The 22639-nt window shown below is 41.7% G+C and overlaps 1 protein-coding gene and 1 pseudogene across 4 annotated transcripts in view; one reads left to right on the forward strand and one right to left on the reverse strand.

The window, feature by feature from the left end:
• The window catches only part of WIPF1 (WAS/WASL interacting protein family member 1), a 128973-nt gene that overhangs the window by 33400 nt on the left and 72934 nt on the right, over window positions 1-22639 (forward strand). For 2 of the 4 annotated variants that reach the window (XM_015474954.3, XM_005202349.5), the window contains exon 1: window positions 15695-15779. The exons of the other annotated variants lie outside the window; for them this stretch is intronic. The gene's annotated coding sequence lies outside the window, so the exon portion shown is untranslated. Of the gene's footprint in view, window positions 1-15694; window positions 15780-22639 lie in introns of those variants that run through there. 4 annotated transcript variants of the gene reach the window in all.
• Window positions 3290-22639, reverse strand: part of LOC101904308 (non-histone chromosomal protein HMG-14-like) — a 51127-nt pseudogene continuing 31777 nt past the window's right edge.

Below are 22639 nucleotides of genomic sequence, written 5' to 3' on the forward strand. Positions count from 1 at the left end.
AAGGAAAGTTGTGACCAACCTAGATAGCATATTGAAAATCAGAGACATTACTTTGCCAACAAAGGTTCGTCTAGTCAAAGCTATGGTTTTTCCAGTAGTCATGTATGGATGTGAGAGTTGGACAGTGAAGAAGGCTGAGCGCTGAAGAATTGATGCTTTTGAACTGTGGTGTTGGAGAAGACTCTTGAGAGTCCCTTGGACTGCAAGGAGATCCAACCAGTCCATTCTGAAGGAGATCAGTCCTGGGTGTTCATTGGAGGGACTGATACTAAAGCTGAAACTCCAATACTTTGGCCACCTCATGCAAAGAGTGGAAAAGAGTCATTGGAAAAGACTCTGATGCTGGGTGGGATTGGGGGCAGGAGGAGAAGGGGACGACAGAGGATGAGATGGCTGGATGGCATCACCAACTCAATGGACGTGAGTCTGAGTGAACTCTGGGAGTTGGTGATGGACAGGGAGGCCTGGCATGCTGCGATTCACATGGTCGCAAAGAGTCGGACATGACTGAGCTGACTGAACTGAACACCCAAGTAGGCATTATATTACCAATTGAGAAACTGATTATTTAGAAATACAATTGCAACCATTTGTGGTTTTAATTCTGAAAACACACTTGCTGATCAATAAAAGTTCAAGTCCCAAATGTTGTTGTACCAGACACAGGAAAATGAAGACTCATTGTAGATATTGAAATCATGGCTACAGGTATGTTGATGCTTCATCCAGTGAGAGATGCGTCTGTGTCATTTCCTTTGACTCTGGTGGGGAAAGGGGATTGTACTTCTTTGACCGAGAGAGTAAGACAGAGTGGCCCCATGTGACTTTCAAGGTTAGATCATAAAAGGCTCTACTTTGGCCTTATTGGGAACACTTGCTTTTGGAGGCTTGAGCCGCCAAGTAAGAAGTCCAGCTAGAAGCTAGAAAGGCCAGATATAAGTCTTGATGAGCCCACCCTTGAGCTTTCCCAGCCTTGCAACAGACATAAATGAAACCATCATGGAAGTGGATTCTGTAGCCCCAGTCTTCTCTTGCCCTCAGTCTATCAGTGATCCCAGCTATGACCACAGATGTTATGAAACAGAGAAGAGTTGTCTCCATCATGCCCTTTGGAAATTCACGAGGATAATGAAATGGTTGTTTTCTGAAGCTGAGTTTTGGGCTTTTTGTTACACAGCAGTAGATAACTAGAGCACTCACCCACTGAGGTGGCCTGGCTATATAGCTTGGGTAGTTACTGTATCACACCATTGGGTTTATAGGACTGTAAGAACCACCTGGTCCCATCAAAATGTGACATGTTGCTGCTAGCTTTTTTCCATATAAGAAAAACATGGGAGAGTGAGCTAATCAGTTAACAGATATGTGTGCAATTTAATAGTTTGCTCAGGAGAGTATGTTACTATTTTTCATTTAGCAATAAGTTCATGTCACCACCTCTAAGTAGAAATAGCAGCTTTTTTCAATGATGATGAATTAGGCAATCTATTAGAAAGCACTTAGGATTTCTTTCCTTTTTTTTTTAAAGGTAACACTGTTGATACACATAAACACTTAATGTCATAATTATTATATTTTAGGTTAATGGATAATGCTAGTAGTTTGTGCTATTAAGAGCATTTACAAAGCAATCTGAGCATATACAGGAAAATTAGGCTATTAGGGCCCGAGGTAGCTACTGCTTCAGAAGCAGCTGAACTGTAATAATAGTCTTAGTACTTAGATTTACAATCAGTTTAGTGGTCTTTTCATGAACAGATAAATCCATTTGAATTTTGAAAATCAGAGTATGGCAGATCACAGGCCAGATCCCTTCTGAGAGGCTGTGTGGAGAAATCTTTATTTTTTCTAATTGTTGTCTTTTCAGCTCAGCCAACAACAGAGAAATTCAGCTCTTTGTGGGTCGGAACTCATGTTTCTAGATCAGAGGGAGCAAATTCACAGCACATGAGATGCCAGGAAACTAGGCTGTCCATATACATGTAAGTTCACCATAGTGCTAATCTCATCCATGCTATTTGGCCATCTCATGCGGGTCCTCCTGGCAGGCCCCTGCCTGGCCATCCTCATTGTCCACCCTTCTGAAGGTAGCCCATGGGCACCTTGAACCAGAATAGTGGTCACCAGCACAGGATGGCTAAAGATAGATTGGTTGCCTTCTGTTTGTCAAAGACATTCTATCTTGTTTGGCTTCCTGCTGCTGCTGCTAAGTCACTTAAGTCATGTCCGACTCTGTGCAACCCCATAGACAGCAGCCCACCAGGCTCCCCCGTCCCTGGGATTCTCCAGGCAAGAACACTGGAGTGGGCTGCCATTTCCTTCTCCAATGCATGAAAGTGAAAAGTGAAAGTGAAGTCACTCAGTCGTATCCGACTCTTAGCGACCCCATGGACTGCAGCCCACCAGGCTCCTCCATCCGTGGGATTTTCCAGGCAAGAGTACTGGAGTGGGGTGCCATTGCCTTCTGTTTGGCTTCCTATTTCTCTGTTAAAAATATTGTCAGGAGGTGTACTGCTTATGTTTAATCCTAGAAAGAAAACTGAGAAGCTAAGGAGTTTAATTCTTTTTTGAGAAGAGCAGTTGAGATGGTATTATGATTCAGTAAAAGTAAAAGATCCAAGAAGCGCAAGTACAGGAGATCATGGAAGGAGGGACAGAGGGAGTTTTTATGTCCAGTTTTGCGTTAAGATATATAAATTACTAGGCAGGTTAGCTTAGAATTGGCACCAGCATTTTTCATTTTGAAGTTTTCATACTTTGTGCATACAGGGAGTAGACCGTTTATGAAGCTAGTGAACTGGACTGAGTATCCGCTCTTCTCTGTTGTTGGGAGGCAGTGATCTTTCATTCATTCAGTAAACCCCTGCAAGGTGCCAGACCCATTTCTCTCCGCCGACCCCAGGTGGACTGGTAAGAGGGGCAAGGGAACCACTGGTCCAGGGGAGGGAGGGGGCAAGCCTCTACTGGGAGGGTCTGGAAGAGGCTGACCTTGAACCAAGGCCAAGATTGGCTTTGCAGGAGACAGAACACCTTTCTCTCATGTGCTTATTGCCTGGAGTGTCACTCTTTACTTCAGAGACATACTGAGACATGGAAGGTCATTTCTTTATTTCAGTACATACTGCTCCATGTTTTTTTTTTAAGACTGTGGCGGGGAGCATTTCATTAGGACATTTTCATGTGTTAAGATAGTCGTTCATCTCTCGGTGAGCCTAGCTGCTCCTCTTTTCCTTTAAAAGGAGCAGTAATGTTCCAAACTTCCTTTTAAAAGACATGAAATTATCACAGGTACTGGGCCACAATGAAAGGGTTTTATTTTTTTTCAAAACTCTGTCTCAAATCTTTACTTCATCGTTTGGTGTAAGGAGAACACGAGGGAAGGACACGCCAGAAGGCATGGTGGCTTATAACCGAGCCTTGGAGTCACTGCAGCAGCAGAGTTTCTGAGCTGCCGTTGTCAGGACGAGGAACCACGGTGAGATCAAGACATCTGTAGTCCAGCAGAGTTCAGTGAAGTTTACAGTTGTGGCTAAGGTAGAAATTCCCTCTATTGGGAATTCCTCTTGATGACTGGGGGTTGACTTCCACGTGAAGCGGCCGGCTGCCATTTATGAGCCCTGGAATGTGAATGATACGTGTTTTTGAAGACTGGTACTATACCCAGCATGGCATGTCAGTGACAACCATAGCCTCACAGCTTTCGTCTCAAGAGAGATTCCACAGAGTGGTGAGTGAAATGGCTGCCACTGTATATTTATTTGTTCTTTCTCTTTCAAGCATAGAGTTGGATTTCTGTAAATAAAATATATCTGTTCTTGCAACTTTGCAAACAAGAAGCATAACCCCAAGATGTGTCAGTGCACTGTTAGCACATTTGGTAGTGGATTCCTGGACTTTTTTTCCTTTACAGTTTGGATTGCAACACAGTTTATCATTAATGACAGCCCAGGGTGGTGTTGGTGTTGCCTTGCTTTAGCTGTTTTTATTTTTGTAACCTTAAATGCTTGTCTTTAATCAAGCTAAATGAATTATTTTTAACCTGAATTTATACATGTAGTGGTACATTTAGTAGCACACTACTGGTCACAACTTATCTGCCCTCTGCATATTCCTTATTGCTTAGGAAGGTTTTACACCTATTAGGTTTTACACCTATTTTACACCTATTTTACACCTATTTACACCTTGTTACTAAAAATTTCTATGTATTTTAATGAACATTACAGTTCATGGTAGTCATTTTTCAATAAAAAGGGAAGTATAATTTATTAAAACAAAAACTATAATCAGTTCATTGTGATATTCCATTAATTCCTATTCTGCCTCCACTTCCATCAATGTTATTAATGTTCCACTGTGCCCTAAGGTTAAAATGCAGTTTATATAAGATGTTCAGGAAACATTTCAATAAACAGACTACTGTTATTAGATAAAGAGATGTTCGATCATTGTTGTACATCAATTTGTGCTTGGAAGTTAATTAGTTGCTATGTGGCTTTCAGCACAGAAAGTATATCATTGAGAGATGTGCAACAGTAATTCAGCAAATGTCCCACCCTTTGCGACTCCATGAACTATAACCCATGGGGCTTCTCTGTCCATGGGGTTATCCAGACAAGAATACTGGAGTGGGTTACCACTTCCTCCTCCAGGGGATCTTCCCGACCCAGGGATCAAACCCACGTCCCCTGCATCTCCTGTATTGGCAGGCAGATTCTTTACCACTGAGTCACCAGGGAAGCCCAGTTCCACAAACAGCACCTTGTTTTTATTTTAGGTACTTCCCAAAGCACCAGCTTTATTTCTAGACAAAGAAAATAATAGATAATGGTATATACAATGTATTGTTATTCAGAATGACTGTAAATATTAATAAAATCTTGAGAGATGTTTATCATTTGAAAGGTTACTTCATTTATAGAATTGTGTAATTCAGCCTGTCTGTAGCCACTTCAAAATCCAAATCATAAACCAGAAAATATGTGATAAACAGATGTGGTTGGCTTTGATGTTGCTCAGCTGGATATGACCCACACTTTAATTGTAACCTGAATAAATCCTGAGGCCCTACATGGTGCAGATCCTGCTTAGAGTCTCATTCACAGAAAACATCAGAAAGCCAGATAGCCTTGAAGAGTGACATATCTGTTTCATTTAAGTTTTTCCCAAAGGCATGGCTTAAAAGTGTTACACTTCACATCACATAAACAGTTTCTTCAAAATCCTGTGTAGCCATCTGTTCCTCTCCCTACACTCATGGCCATTTCTAAACATCTTTTTCTCATCCCCATAGTTTTTCACTGGTTACGAAACCTTCATCATTAAAAAAAAAAATTAATGGAGATATAATTCACAAACCATTTCCCTCATTTTTTAATCAGACACAAATATATCCAACTCTTCTAAATTTAGAAGCATAAATGCTACTCCACTTCCAGGCTTCCTATTCTACTTCCTGGCTGGACTGTGCCTCTCTAGGATGACTGGAGGACCTGTAATTCCACTGCCTCTGATTTCTGAAGATCTTTTATTTCCTGCTTACACAGCACCCAGAGATAAAGCCCATTGCTTGACTCTGATTACATTTCTTATGAGAAGTTCTAACATACAATTTCCTAATAAGATTTCCACCTACTAACAGTAATAGTAGCCACGATTTATGCAGTGCACTGGCTAAGCTCTTTGAATGCATTGCCACACTCAGTACTCAGAAAGTTATCTCCATGTTACAGATGAGTAAACTGGGCCCCAAACAATAAAGTAATTTGCTGCAACTCGTAAGTAATGGATCTGGGATTTGAGCCCAGGTAGTTTGATTCCAGAAGCCTTCCTTTTAGGAGTGACGTGAGCTTGTTTACCAATTCTGCCCTATTCTGTATGCTGTTAAATGTGGAAGAGAGGGTTACATCTGAGTAGGAAGATTGTACAAATAGGTAATTAACTGTTCTCCTGCTCCTATGTTATAGATATGTGTAGGGAAAATACAAATTCTGAATTGGGGCTACAAATCTGCATAATACCCACTCATAATCTCTCCCAATAATCTTGGTTCACTTTTGAATTTTAAGATTGCCTTGCATTCTTTTTTTCACTATTCCGCCTAAAAGAATGGAGCAACAAATGTATGAGAGGGTCTTGGTTCTCAATACTGTCTGCCACCCCTGGAGTTCTGTATTTATAGGCTTCTTAAAACTCATCCTAGGTGAATGGCAAGGCTTTCTTTGTGTCCCTAGCCAGTCTTTTTATGAGTAAGGGAGTTTGCCATATCTTTTCAACATTTTGATCAATAACAAAGATGAGTGAGAGGCCTAGATGTTTGGAATTAAACTGCATGATATTGGAAAGGGCCAGTTTGTTTGTCGATATCAGGCCCTATGGTATGCCAAAGAATGACTCTTCAATTACATTACAAGGACATAATCAAATGTACCAGAGTGCAGTGCATCAGCAAGAGAACTTTTTTGACCCTTCTTTTTCTTTGTAGCTGTTCCTAGGACTCCGAAATGTGGTGCATGGTGTCTTTTTGCTTGATTGCGAATGAGGAAAGCCTTTGGCATGACATAATGCTCCAGAAGTCACTCAGGGTCAGTGTAGAAACAGTTGTTCTAGGTCCAGCTGAATTGTTTGACCTACATCGTGAAGCACTGACTACCAAGGGTGTACCTCGCTGCAGTTTCTCTCTTACAACATGCATGTGGTGTGCACGGGTTTAGCTTTCTCTGAGACAGAAGTTTTGATGTAAGACTTCCCTGCTGGTCTAGTGGTGAAGATTCTACACTCTCAGTGCAGCGGGCATGAGTTCAGTCTCTGGTCAGGGAGCTACAATGCCACATGTCGACCAAAAAAAAAAGTTTTGGTGTATATTGGAAATGACACTGGTCTTGCAGTCAGAAGCTTTGGGTTTAAATCCCAGTTCTATCACTTACTTACTTGTTTGAACAAATCCCTTCAACTCTTGGAATCCCTTAGTCCCCCCTTTTGTATTATGAGAATACTTAGAAAAGATTTGCTTCATAAAATTTTATGTGGCTAAATTAATTTTTAAAATATGTTATGTTAGAACAGAATCACTCTTTTAAGGTATTTAATCACTTATTTGTGATTCACACTAGGATCTCAGTCCAGTAAATTGAGAGTTAATAATGGCAGGTCTTCAAACAGTTGTTTCACCTTTATCCTTATTGCTCCCCTCCCACTGGGATTCTCCATAAAAAATAAAATATGGAATCTTAATGTTAACCTTTATTCAAACACATGCACAAATAGAAACACATACAAAGAATACCTGCGTAGGTATTTTATGGCCAGAATTTTCCCTATCACCCTTTCACCTACATCAAAGTTTTTGAAAAGTGGAAAACACCTTATTTTTAGGGGAAAATTGTTGAATACTGAGTTTTTTTAACTAGACACTAAGAACCTGAGAATTTTAGCCTCCTCAGTAGGTCTAGCAACATTATTTCCTCAATTTGGATTTTTCATGTCTTTCAAGGATATGTTTATGTTCTTGTAGTCTTACTTTGGTGTTCTTACCTAAATCTAGATTAGATTTCTCAGCTGATGGTGACTTCTAGTGATTGGAAGTGAGATAGCAGGAAGTTCACCTTGAGAGCCTCCCTTCTACAGATCTCTAAAGTGCCCGCATATCTGAGTCCAAAATTTGCACAAACATTCCTCAGGATGTTCCTGGCTACATGCCAGCCACTAGGTTCTTGACTGCCCTTCTACCCACATTCATCCACATGATTTGTGAAAGCTATAGCCAGTTCTTGTTGTTGGAAGCAGGGAGGGAAGTGAATGGAGACCTGGCCACATACTCTTTAGAAGAGTTTCTAATGCCTGTGTAGTGTCATCCCCATATACACAAAATTTATTATTGTTATTGACATGAACCTACCATTAAATTTCCCCAAACAATGGCTTGACCTTACCGATTAACAGGGTCTTACTATGCAGTTCTCTGATGTTCACCAAGAAAGGTTACATATATTTTAACCTGTAGAAAAAAGTATAATAGGGAGGATTTCTAAACCATTAGATATTAAAATACACCTACAGAGCCAGGGGTGCTATAATAATATAAACCATAGTCAATCAGCAAAGATCACGAAAAAGGGAACAAAAAAACAATATAACAGAATATATATGATAAAATGGCAAGCATAAGATGAGCATACAACAGTGAATGTGATTCAGTCACATTTAAATCCCTCTATTAAAATAAGATTGATTAAAAAGATAATCTAGCTAAATGCTGTCTTTAGAAGTGTTTGTATACCAAAATTATACAGAAAGGCAGAAAGTAAAGGGATAGGTTGATGAATTCTAACAAACAAAAATAGGAGTGTTAATATTAACTCTAAAAAGTGTAGGAATAAATGTAAAAGAAATATTGAACAAGATATAAAACAAAAGATATTAAACAAGCTTCAATAACAATGAAACTGTAGGAACTGAACATTTAACACTGAATTAGATAAACCAAAACTTGTTAAAAAATACAAGCAAAATAATGCAAATTAAAAATATACATGAAATAAAAATTTAAAAATACAAATAAAGTTTTCCATAATCATAGCGGGAGACTTTAACAGAATACTTTCAGAATTTGATCAAGCAGATAAAATTAAGTAGGAACAAAAGATCTACATAACAGTTTTTAACCTAACCCAACAAATAGGAAATATATGTAGTTTTTCAAAAGACCATGGATAATTTCAAGAATTGATGAAATACTACACCACAAAGCAACTTAAACTAACCAAAAAGTAGACATATAACAAAAACATAGCACTGAAAGTTACACAAGATGGCTTTTACCTCCACCTCCATCTGAGCACTTGAAACTGAGATATGATCCTTTTAAATAATTTTTGGATCAAAAAGGAAATCACTTCTGCAACTATAGACTATTTTAAAATTAACAATGTAGAGTACATTGAATTATGGGGCAAGAGAGTTCCAGAAAAACATCTATTTCTGCTTTACTGACTATGCCAAAGCCTTTGACTGTGTGGATCACAAGAAACTGTGGAAAATTCTGAAAGAGATGGGAATACCAGACCACCTGACCTGCCTCTTGAGAAACATGTATGCGGGTCAGGAAGCAACAGTTAGAACTGGACATGGAACAACAGACTGGTTCCAAATAGGAAAAGGAGTACTTCAAGGCTGTATATTGTCACCCTGCTTATTTAACTTATGTGCAGAGTACATCATGAGAAGCTCTGGACTGGGAAAAACACAAGCTGGAATCAAGATTGCCGGGAGAAATATCAATAATCTCACATATGCAGATGACACCACCCTTATGGTAGAAAGTGAAGAGGAACTAAAAAGCCTCTTGATGAAAGTGAAAGAGGAGACTGAAAAAATTGACTTAAAGCTCAACATTCAGAAAACTAAGATCAGGCATCCAGTCCCATCACTTCATGGGAAATAGATGAGGAAACAGTGTCAGACTTTATTTTTCTGGGCTCCAAAATCACTGCAGATGGTGACTGCAGCCATGAAATTAAAAGACACTTACTCCTTGGAAGGAAAGTTATGACCAACCTAGATAGCATATTCAAAAGCAGAGGCATTACTTTGCCAACAAAGGTTCGTCTAGTCAAGGCTATGGTTTTTCCAGTAGTCATGTATGGATTGGGAGAGTTGGACAGTGAAGAAGGCTGAGCGCCAAAGAATTGATGCTTTTGAACTGTGGTGTTGGAGAAGACTCTTGAGAGTCCCTTGGACTGCAAGGAGATCCAACCAGTCCATTCTGAAGGAGATCAGCCCTGGGATTTCTTTGGAAGGAATGATGCTGAAGATGAAACTCCAGTACTTTGGCCACCTCATGCGAAGAGTTGACTCATTGGAAAAGACTCTGATGCTGGGAGGGATTGGGGGCAAGAGAAGAAGGGGACTACAGAAGATGAGATGGCTGGATGGCATCACCAACTCAATGGACGTGAGTCTGAGTGAACTCTGGGAGTTGGTGATGGACAGGGAGGCCTGGCGTGCTGCAATTCATGGGGTCGCAAAGAGTCAGACATGACTGAGTGACTGATCTGGTCTGATCTGATACTAAAAATATAGTTAGATAAAAAGTTAAGCCTTTTATTTAAAGGAGTGAAAAGGAACAAAATAAGTTTAAAATTTAAGAAGCTAATAACTGAAAAATAATAATGTAGTGGGGAGGGAAATTATGAAGCTTAATTATTTACTTTTATTAGAAAAATTGTGATTTTTTTCTAATAAAAAATTTGATTACCAGTAAGGCAGAAGTGCAGAGTTAACAGACAGTTGCTGGAATGAGGCAGAGTTAATGGGGTAAAAGACACTGTCCTAGGATCTTTCATGGTGGTCTAGTGGTCTGCCTTACAATGCAGGGGACACAGGTTCAGTCTTTGGTTGGGGAACTAAGATCCCACATGCTGCATAATGTGGCCAAAACAAGCAAAAGACATTGTTTCTGTCCTCACTGTCACTTAGCTTTGGCTGAGATGAAAAGCATGTGCAAAAATTAATTAGAGAATAGAACTATATTCAGTAAAGTGCCCGTTTGTGAGTTATAGATGGTAAATCATCTACAGCAAAGAATAGCAGTCAGCTGAATCTCCAGCTTCAAACTTATCAGTGGCCCCTGAGCAGTTATTTAGCCCCTCTAATTTGACTACTTCTCTGTGAAGTGGGGATCACAGGATTGCTGTGAGAATTAAATCAAAGTACACTAGGCCCTCTCTGTGCACCAGTGTGGAACCATGGATACACAGGGCTGACTTAAGGGACTTGAGCATCCTCGGATTTGTCGGGATGGGGTGGCTGGGGGGGTGGTCCTGGAAGCAATCTCCTACAGATACCAAGGGACAACTGCATGTGGTAAGAGCTGCCTAAAAAGTCAGTGTGGCAACTCTTCCAACCTCTTCTGAATGCTAGTGAGATGACTAGGGCACCTAGTACATCAGTATCTTAGTACATTTTACACATATGTCTCAGATGGTAAAAAATCTGCCTGCCAAGGCAGGAGACCCGAGTTCAATCCCTGGGTGAGGAAGATCCCCTGGAGGAGGGCAACCCACTTCAGTATTCTTGCCTGGAGCATTCCCATGGACAGAGGAGCCTAGCGGACTACAATTCATAGGGTCATAAAGAGTCAAACACAACTGAAGTGACTTAACATAGCACAGGACAGAAAACAGTATTTAGAGTATCCAAGTTCTCCTGCCTGGATGAAAAGATTGGGCATTTTATCTGTGACTGAAATATGGCCATGGTGACTGGGTGAACAAGTTTCTGTCCATTAAAAGAAAAAAAAGCTATAAAGCGTGACACTCCCAAAGCAGCAGCAGTTCGTGAGTTCCCAGCCACAGAGAACAGAATAGCCAGTTTTGCCGTTCTGTAGCTGGGTGGCTTCCCTGAGTGGAGAGGTGGAACTAGGGAGGCCTTTCAGATCTGGTTCTGACCAGTAAGCTCGTTTAGTCCTCATCCACAGGCGTGAGACATCACTCCTGCAGCCACTTGCTGTCACTGTTAGGCTCCTCAGGCATGATGATGGAGTCCAAGATCCTGAAAAAGTGTCAGGGTAGACATAAAAGGAGTCAGATTTTAAATCCGTAAAAAGTTGAAAAGAATTTAACACTTGATGGGAATTTGTGATCTGAGGTAAAGTTAGATTGTGTCTGGAAACAGGTAAAAATCTGTAGATGCTACACATCAAACCACTTTAGTAAAAGTATTTGTTCAGTGGGGGAAAGAAAAATCAGTGAAAGTAGTTAAATAATGTCTGTAGTCCAAATAACTAACTGCTATATTCCCTCCATTCCCAAGACACCATCAGCTGTAAGGTGTACCATTAAATTTATGACAGGCTAGGAGGTAGGGGCAAGGACATTGTATTAAATGTACACTTTGTTTCCAGAAATGTTAGAATATGGAAAAAAAAAAACACATGTGTCTTGGAATTAAGGAAATGCAGAATCTCACTCGGTTGGTGTTTTGGCATTTTCTTGCTGGTAGAAGATAGGACTAAGTTTATAAAAGCAATTTTTAAAATATTTACTAGAGACTTCCCTGGTGGTCCAGTGGTTAAGACTTTGCCTTCCCTAATGCACGGGGTGTGGGTCAGATACCTGCTTGAGGAGCTAAGGGTCCACATGCCTCGTGGCAAAAAAAACCCCAAATATAAAACAGAAGCAATATTGTGACAAATTCAATAAGGACTTTAAAAATGGTACATATAAAAAAAGTCTTCAAAAATTCAAAAAGCGTTTACTAATACACGGGACAGAACTAATGAAAATTGAAGGTACATAAAAGTTTTCTCAGGCCCATAGATTTATTTTCTTTCATTCATGTGTCAAGACAAAAAATGTCATGGACAGCTGGGGAAGAACTATATTTGATAAGCATGGAGTGTATTTTAGTGCCAGAAAATAATGAAATACTCGAAAACAAAAACCAAGAAACAATATTGACAGGAGAATATCAAAGGAACAAGGAGCCCACTGAAAGAGCTCCCACCAGCCAAAGGAGATTGATCTGAGCAACAAAGTTAGCAAAATGGTGTTGAATTATAACCCAAAGTATGAAATGAATATCTGTGAGACCATACTGATATAAAAAAATGACTGAAAATATATGGGGAGAAGTGATAAGTCTTCTGTGCAGAAAAATTCAAAATAATTTATATAGATACTCCACCCTTAAGCTTTTCTCTCCAAAGTGTAACAGTAGAGAAGAGGGTGAGGAGCAACCTTCCGTGGAGAATCATGACAAGCATTACGTTGGGTGATCAAGGCTGCGATCAACAGTGTGAAATTACGTTGACAGTAAATATTCATGATGTAATGTGATTAAAATGGCACGTTACCTCTGTGGTCTTCTCTAAACAACCGAATCACCCTGTCTGATGATGAGAAAAACATTAGACAGATCCCAACTGTGGAACCTTCTACAAAATACCTGACCAGTACTCCTCAGAACTGTCGAGGTCATCAAAATCAGGCAAAGTCTGAGAAACTGTCACAGCTAAGAGGAGCCTAAGTAAGCTCGATGACTAAACGTAATGTTGTATCCTGGATGGGATTTCTGCGACAGAAGAAGGACATGGGGAAAAATTAAGAAAACCCAAGATCATGGCATCCGGTTCCATCACTTCGTGGCAGATAGATGGGGAAACAGTGGAAACAGTGGCTGACTTTATTTTTCTGGGCTCCAAAATCACTGCGGATGGTGATTGCAGCTATGAAATTAAAAGACGTTTACTCCTTGGAAGGAAAGTTAAGACCAACCTAGACAGCATATTAAAAAGCAGAGACATTGCTTTGCCAACAAAGGTCCGTCTAGTCAAGGCTGTGGTTTTTCCAGTGGTCATGTATGGATGTGAGAGTTGGACTGTGAAGAAAGCTGAGCGCCTAAGAATTGATGTTTTTGAACTGTGGTGTTGGAAAAGACTCTTGAGAGTCCCTTGGACTGGAAGGAGATCCAACCAGTCCATCCTAAAGGAAATCAGTCCTGGGTGTTCATTGGAGGGACTGATACTGAAGCTGAAACTCCAATACTTTGGCCACCTGATGCGGAGAGCTGACTCATTGGAAAAGACCCTGATGCTGGGAAAAATTGAGGGCAGGAGGAGAAGGGGACGACAGAGGATGAGATGGTTGGATGGCATCACCGACACAATGGACATGGGTTTGGGTGGACTCCGGGAGTTGCTGATGGACAGGGAGGCCTGGAGTGCTATGGTTCATGGGGTTGCAAAGAGTTGTACACGACTGAGCGACTGAACTGAACTGAAATAACCTATGGTCCTTAGTTAATAATGTATCAGTTTTGGTTTCTTAATTTCTCTTTATCTATCGTACTAAATGTAAGATTTTAATATCAGGGAGCTTGGGTACAGAATGAGAACCCGACTATCTTCTTGATTTTTCTGTAAATCTACAACTGCTCTAAAAGACAAAGTTGTTAAAATTCTTTTAATACCTAAACAGAAAAAACAAAAAGCATGGACAGGAAGCCAGGTTAGGAAATTTTAAGGGAAGTTATAATGTATTTTGTTGAGACCATTGAAAATTCCACACAGAGCATGATTGAAGTAGAACATATGTAACTGCTTAGTTTTAAAAAAGGGAACTGGCAGCTTATCCCAGAATGTGACACTTCTAAATATATTCAAGTCGATTCATTATTATTTATCATCCATGGAGTATTTTGTTTTTCCAAGATGGCCAAGTTTTACCATTATTCTTTTTAAAGTGATGGCTGTGCTTTTAGCCATGTTGACTCAGATGGCTAATCTAACTGTACAGTTCAGTCAGAAAACCAGCCATCAGCTGTCAGAATGGTAAAAACAGTTATGTGTGTTTTCAAAGCCAGAAAGGCACTCATGTGGTGAGACTGCAGAGTTTCGTGTTATCCAAAGTCCTGACTCCCAGGATCCATTTCCTCACTTGGTGTTCTCACATGGAAAACTTCTTTGGGGAATTACAGGGTCATATTTTCAAGACTTGGAACAGTAGGCTTGTCTACAGTTACCTTTATAAAAAACAACTAAAAAGAAAAAAAAAAATCCCTTTAAAAGCATTTAAAAAAAAAAAAAAAGAATTACGCCAGGGTAGCCAAATAGAAACAGTCATTGGGGTTTCTGCACTGAGTCAGGTTGTATAAATTACAGACTATTTTCCCCTTGGTCCAAGACATTGTTTCACTTCCACACACCACTGCCTACATCCATAAATTCCAGTGTGTTGGCCCTCCAGAGGGCTCGAGGAATTATAAAAGAGGAGAGGAGGGGACTGACCACAGGAACAAGCAGGCTAGAATGGCACCCTTGAGGTTCCTGCTTGGTCCTGCCTCAGCTCTGCTCCAGGCCTCACCCCTGCTGGGGGCACAGAAGGGCACTCTCCCTGGTGCTCTTGGCAGGCCAGCATCAGGGCCCCCCACAGTCAGGGCTCACATGCCACTAGGAACCCCATCCATCCCACAGGAAGATGAAGTCAACCTTTCAGGAGAAACCAAAAGGCTGGCATATTTTGGAGACCAGCAAGTGGGAAATGTGTACCAGTTATGTAGCCCTGGGAGACAGAGAGTACCGTGGCTTTGTTTGCTGAACCCAAAGTTAGGGCACACTGTCCGAGAGCAGGACTAACTAGACTGGACGTGAACTTGAGACTGGCCCAGGATACTCAGGCTGAGTGGCCCTTGTGGCTGCGCGGTGCAGAAGAACGTGAGCCAGGCCCTGGGTGTGCTCGGCCATGCTGGCGGCCTCCAGAGAGGATCCTGGGGACGCCCTGGGTGCAGCTCATGGCCGCCCTTCCTCAGCAGTCCCCAGGGCCGTGGCACTGGGCCCATCCTGGTGACAGGCCAGCGCCCAAGCTCCAGGCTCCACCGTGAGCTGGCTGCCCTTCCCAGGGGCCACCCTTCCCCAAGGTGGGGCTACCCGGGGGGCCCAAGAGCCTCATGGCATCAGAAGAGCCAGGAGCCCAGACACCACTGTTCCCTGCCTCCCCCACCCCACCCCCGTGCTTCTCTCCTCTTTACCTGAGCCCTGGGGATGTCTGGGGCCAGCTGGGGACCCCTTTGGGGACACAGCCATTTCTTGAGACACAGGGTTACCCCAGCGTGAAGTAGGCAGGGAGGCGATCTTATCACATGTCTCTGACCGCTCCTTGAACAAGTCAGAGAAGGTGCAGTGAGGAAGTCTAATGTCACATGCAACACTTACAGGAAGCCGACTGCAGGACAGCAGGGGAGCTCGAGAACTTGGCCGTTTTCAGCGGATTAGAACAACGCAGGTCAGTGCTCCTTCCCCCCCGCCGAAAAATCTTTTTAGCCGCTCTAAAATACCTAACTGGTTCTCTTTCCTTAAACTGCCTTGAACGCTTTTTTTGCGACATGAAGAAATTGCTCCAGCTTTGAATGTAAGAGCCGGGGTGTAGCTGGTGGCCACGCGCCGTTAGAGGAACAAGCATCAAGCCCTTATTATGAAAATGAAATTGTCAGAACCTCTTGCTTCCCTGTTCAGAACCTCTGTGCCCTAAAAAACAAACCTTCACATGGTCCTTAAATTACTTATTTCATGGAATTTAGCTAAGCCTCTCATCAAGGTCACCTGTTAGCATAAACCAGGACACATCAGCTTGTGTTTGCGGGCAGTCTCAGGGTGTTCAAAGGGCAGTAGAAAATGCGGCAGTATTGTGTGGACAAACAGGCTATAAGACTATGCAAAAGTCTGTTGCTTTTATGCACTTTTTTTCGTGTGGTGGAATGAATCTTTTGGCTTGTATTTCCTGTTAAAATTGTTTCTCATATCTTTATAAATTCTTAAGTTCCCTTTTAAATTTTTTATGCTCTCTTCCTTCCTACTTGTCTTCTACATTTGTTTTAAAAATTTCCTCCTTTTATTGAAAATGGAAGTAAAGGGGTGCGGGCAGTTTGAATGGGGGATGAGGAAGGCCCCTGCCTGCCCTGCCCCCACCCCGGGTCTGAGAACACAGCTTGGAGCTGTCATGTTCTGGGTGTGCAGGAGCCATGAGGTCTGCCTGCTACCAGAGCTTTGTGTCTTCAGCCTGTTCTCCAGAGAGGAAGATCTGAGGCGTCTAGAGCAGAACCCGAGAGATGGTTGAAGCATTGGAAATTAGAGCCCAGATACAGCTAAATGGCCCAAGAGGATTCATCTCATGAGGGGCAGTTTAATAAGGAACTTTCAATAAAAGGCTCTTACACAATGGCCTGCCACTTTCAGACCCGAAGAAAAAAGGAAAATGTCTCAAATCTGAGTGACAGGAAGGAAGTCACTACCTGCTTGGGCTCTTACTAAGCACTAGAACAGGTTAGCCAGCGAAGAGTTTTTTTCCTGGACCATTTGAAAACAGACTAATCTTCTTTCATAGCCGTGTTCATGTGTTAATAGAGGTAGAGAGAGAAAAGCAGAGCAGAGCCCGGGTTTGGGAGCTTCCTGTTTCCTGTCTCCATCCCAGCCCAGAGGGTTCTACAAAGTGTGCTGAAAGAAAGAACAACAGTGGGGTGAGGGGTTAGCGGACTCACGTGTTGTTTATATCCTAGTAATGCAAAATAACCAAAACTATGAGGCAAGAGAAAATTGTTGATGATATCCTCAGATTGCCACATTTTTTTCATTTTTTTGCTACTATGTTGTGCAAGAAGATGGTGAGGAAACTGACAGACTATGAGAGGATTGGAAGTTAGAGATCTCAGCCCTGGTGCTTCTGGAAACCCTATACTGGCTCTGAGGGAGGCAGCCCATGTTTCCAGTCACGGGTAGGGGCTAGAGGGGAGATTGGACTTTCTTGGTATTGGAGTCCTTTGCACAAATAAATGCCTAGAGGAGCCACATGGAAGGGAACTGTGGTGGAGAGGTCTCTTGCATATGGCACCAGGCGCACCCCTGAACAGCAGAAAGAGGCTTACATCTTCGTGGTAGCTGGACATGCCTAGAAGGAGCTCTTCTTTCAGTTTTGTTTTGATTTTTTAATTGGTCCTAGAGGTTTATTGTTCAGAGAGTTTTGTATTCTGCTAATCTGCTGCTCATAGCAGAAAAGGGTTTTTTATTTCTTTAAATGCTTTCCAGATGGACTTGACATCTTTTTTCGGGATGGATTCTTCTGAAAGCTCTTTCCCTTTCTCCTTGGGGCATCTGTTCTCTGCCCATCCATTCCTCTAGCTTTCCACATTCCCCTTGTTCCTTTATGTTTGAGATGCAAGACAAGGTTTATAAAGTGTCATTATTGTGCAAAGTCTCTGACCCCCAAACCTGAAAGTGGTTCAAAAAAAAAAAGAAGAAGGAGGACTCAGAGGCGCAGAAGGTGCTAGATCCTGCTGGATGGTGGATAACACCTGGAATGTTAATTTCACATGTAATTCTTAGACAGGAAGTGCCGCCAGTTCAATGTGGAGGTCAAAAGTAGAAACATAAATGGTCACCTTTTATCCGGAGTTGAAAAATGCTGAATTTTATGGGGAGGGACTACATGGGCATGTCACTGAATTCTCTAAATAAGAAGAGGAAGGGGCTGACTTCACAATCCCTCTTCTCCTGCACCCTGACATATAGGCAGGCCTCTTTTCCCCAGAATCTCAGATAATACAGGGTAACACTTCAGAATCAGCATCTACAGATATTGGAGTGGCTTGGGCTTCAGAGGAGTGAAAGGGTGAGATATACAAAATATTCATGCTAGTAGAGAAGAAGAAAATAATAAAACTGACGAGTGCAACCTTTACAGTTGAGTTCATCCTTGGCCGTCTTGCTGTGTTGACATCAGCAGGTCTGTAGGCCATCCATCTCTCTGGGCTTTCTCAGAGAAAAGTTCTGGGCATGGGAGAGGTATTGTTATCATCATTGCCATACTGGGAAATATTGGGAGCATAGATTTGGTTTTTTAACTGTGGTAACATACACATAAAATTTACCATCTTTAACTATTAAGTGTGTAGTTCAGTAGCATTAAATGTATTTACCTTGTTGTACAACTCATCTTCAGAACGTCTTCATTTTGAGAATGGATACTCTGTAGCCATGAAACAACTCTCCATTTCCCCTCCCCCCAGCCCCTGACACCCACATTCTACTTTCTGTTTCTATGAGTTTGACTACTCTAGATACTTCATATAAATGATACAATATTTGTCTTCTTATGACTGCTATATTTCACTTAGCATAAAGTCTTCAGGATTCATCCATGTGGTAGCATGTGTCAAAATCTCCTTCCTTTGTAAGGCTGTATAGTATAGTCTGTTAGATATACCACATTTTCTGTATTCATTCATCTGTGGGTGACATTTAGCTTACTTCTGCCTTTGGCTATTTTCACTAATGCTGCTGTGAGCATGGGTATACGCATACCTGTCTGAGATACTGGTTTCATTTCTTTTGTATATATACTCCAAAGTGGTATTGGTGAATCATATGGTATTTCTATTTTTCATTTTTTGAGGCATTGCCATACTGTTTTCCATAGCAGCTGTACCTTTTTACATTCCCACCAACACTGCCCCAGGGTTTCATTTTCTCCAAAACCTAGCTCATACTTGTTAATTTCTGCTTTTTTTCCCCTCCCATCACAGCCATCCTAAAGGATGTAAGATGATATCTCAGTTTTGATTTGCATTTTTCTAACAATTAGTGACATTGAGCATCCTTTTATATGCTTGTTGGCATTTGTATATCCTCTTTGGAGAAATACCAGTTCAAGTCCCTTGCTTGTTTCTCAGTGAGGTTATTTGGTATTTGGTTGTTGAACTTTAAGGTTCTTCATATATTCTGGATATTTAGAGAACTATAGATTTTTTAAAGTATTGCATGTTCAGGTTCTAATGTTCATATCATCTACTGGCACCAGCTGCCTCCTGTGACCTCCACCCTTGGGAAAGAGCATGAATTTCAATAATTTTTTTTTCAACAGTGTAATTTTTATCTTAACTCTTCAGAGTGCTACACAAAGTTTCAGTCATTTTCAGCTTATAAGCAGTTTGGTTTTTGAAAACTGACAAAAGTGAAGGGAAGGGAAAGAAAGGGAAGAGCTTAGGGTAGTGGTTTTTATTCTTTCCATACTTTATACTTTTTTAGCTATGTAAACTTCAGGAAAAAGCCTTATCCTCAATTCTGTTGACTAAAACTGAACTCCATGCTGGGATAAAAATACTTTCTGAGAATCATCTAGTAATTATGTCTTCCTATACCACCCTCCCTCCAAATGCACAGACTCAAAGATGCCTCAGATTACAAAACCATTGTCATTTTTCTTCATGAATGCCTCAAAAAAAAAAAAAGTATTTTGCTTCTGGGTAGTAAGGACTCAAAGAGGAATTGAGCTGTTGTCCCAGGAAAAGGAATAAGAGCAGTGGGACTCTTCTGGAGTTGTGGCCATGCTGTTTGTTTCGATTCAGACTTTCAGGAAGGAGCTGGTAGGGAAGATGTGATGGGCAGAGGGACACAGTCCTGTGGGGACTGCTTGTGCTGGAGGCACTGACTTCTAAATGAAGTACCCTCGAGATGAGGGAACAGACTGCCTGTGTACCTGACTGATTCTTGCCTCTGCCATTTCAGTTTCCCTCCAGTTCTTCATCAGTTAGAAAATTGGTGCTGTTCTCCACCCGTCTCAAAAGGGTGTTGGAAAATGACCAAAATGCTTGCATTTGTTTGTTACTGAGAGACAGAGAAAACTTTTTCTCAATAAATAAATAAATAAACTAGGACGAGAGGAATCCTGGAGGTGGAACCCTGTTATGATGCAACGAACGAGCAAACTTCAGCAGCAGCTCTTCCTGGTGTACATGATATCCCATGCCAGTTTCACCAGGAGGTATTCATACACCACCCCCATTGTAATTTGTCAATACTAATTAGAAGTTACTGCTTTGAGACTAACTAGCTGGATACTTACCAGAGTGTCTGTTTTTGATATTTTCTGGTATGAGTTAGGCTTGCTTCCTACTTTTGTTTGTGTCTGGGTTTTAATAATATGTCATATTTGAGGTTCACTCATTGTATTGGTTTGTAATCCTAGTGTGACTTAAAAACAAAGTCTTTTGTTTTTTTAATATCAGGATACATGTTTGCACACACCCATACATACATGTTGTTGTTCCGTTGCTAGGTCGTGTCAGACTCTTTGGGATCCCATGAACGGCAGCATGCCAGGATTCCCTATCCTTCACTATCTCCTGGAGATGCTTCCTCAATTAAAAGTCATTCGATGATATCTTGGCACCTACAATTATTTAGAATATGCTGCTAACTTCAAGCTAGGAAGTTATTCATGTATTATGCCTATAGATTCATTTGGAGGGTCTGCTAGTGAATTGCTATTCTTTCAATAAATACCTGACTTTTTAAGGGGTGGTTTGGAGCATTTTTGATTTCCAGGCTGGCTACAAAAAGATCTGGTCTTCCTTGAAGGCTTTAGAGACCTGTAGAATGATCCTGCCTCCTGGAAACTGGGAGTGGGACCAGTGGAGGGGCTGCCCAATACCTCAGCAGCTTGCTACGCAGACAGTTGCACAGAAGGCGCCAGCTCCGCCCTCTCACTGCGGTGTGGCTTCTTAGGAAAGTCTCAGTTCCAGAAGTCATTTAACCAACTGAGCATTCTTGATGGGCTGCCACCAGGGCTTCGCCTGAAAGCTCTTTCAAAGCAGACTTGCGCCTTCACTCTTTCTTTCCTTCCCTTTGTATGCCCCTCTTCTTTCTGTGCTTAACTCTCAGTCCCGCCTAAAATGCCCATCACCTCCTGAAGACTGAGGCTCAGGAAAGAACTCACCTGCATGGACAGCTTACTTCCTCCCCCAGCCCTGCCTCTAAGCTTTATGTGCTACTTTCTTGGAGCATTTAATGCTTTTCCCTGCAAATCAAGGCTGATGAATAAGCACAGTTGCCAGAATCAAAGTGTTTGAGAGGTTTTATGTAGGGAAAATAATTGGGGAGGAAATAATGTTATTATAAGATAAATCGTGGTGAATCTGGAAGGGTAGAATAGACAGTTTACTTTTTAAAAACTGCTTTTAAGGATTCATAAGGAAGTAGCAATAGGGGAAGGGGAATTGAAAAGGCCAGAGGATAATTTGCTCCAAAAGACAAAAATGTTAGGTTATTCAAAAACTATTTTTTTCTCTTACTTCAGTGCCAGGAACATCTGGCCTTGGGGAAAGTTTCAGAAAGAGGATTTTGGATGCTGTTGTCACTATTCAAAACTTAAAGAGATAGATAAAAAAACAGAACTCTGGGTTTTTAGAAATAGAAGGAACCTTCAAGGGTTCAGTCAGTGGCTCAGACAGTAAAGAATCTGCCTGCAATGCAGCAGACTGGGGTTCCATCCCTGGGTCAGGAAGATCCCCTGGAGAAGGAAATGGCAACCCACTCCAGCATCCTTGCCTGGAGAGTTCCATGAACAGAGGAGCCTGGCGGGCCCTACAGTCCATGGGGTCGCAAAGGGTCAGACAGGACTGAGAGACTCACACACACATAAGTCATGGGTTCAATCCTATCATTTTTAGATTTGGAAACGGAGGCCCAGAATGGCTAGGAGGTTTGTCCTGGTTGACAGAGCTAGTTAGTGACAGTGGGGACGTGGATCATGCTGACTCTGGCATGGGCAGCAGTGTTGAGAACTCCCAAGGACTTGACATTGATGTCAGTGCCCCTCTAGGCTCTACAGAGGCCAGACCCATGCCTAAAAAAGAGCAGGCCAAGAGACTGAGGAGTTTATGGGCTCACAAAACTCCAGCTAAATGACCTCTGTTCCTGGAAGGAGCCACAGCAATATGGGTGTAACCTTGACAGTAGACACCTAATCTATCCTACCTGGAGAAAGTTTGTATGCAGTGATGGCTCCCATGGAGCAAAGAAAAGGACAGCCCAGAAAGGAAAAATCCCCAGAGTTGCCCAGGGTTGGCCAAAAAGAGAGACCCTCAATATTGTGGACAGGACTGTGGAGTAAGAGGGGGTTGTCCCTTGGGTAGCATGGATGAAGATTAGGACTCACCATGGCCCAGATTAAGTAGCCTCCAAGAGGCTTGCTCAACCTTAGCCCTGATTCCAAGATCCCTTCAGAAAAAGTACATCAGTTTCCTGGATACCATTATCTCAGACGAGTATATTCTGGACAGTGGCTATGGTCACTGGAAAGTAATGCCATCA

Source organism: Bos taurus, chromosome 2 (assembly GCF_002263795.3).
Source record: "Bos taurus isolate L1 Dominette 01449 registration number 42190680 breed Hereford chromosome 2, ARS-UCD2.0, whole genome shotgun sequence".
NCBI lineage: Eukaryota > Metazoa > Chordata > Mammalia > Artiodactyla > Bovidae > Bos > Bos taurus.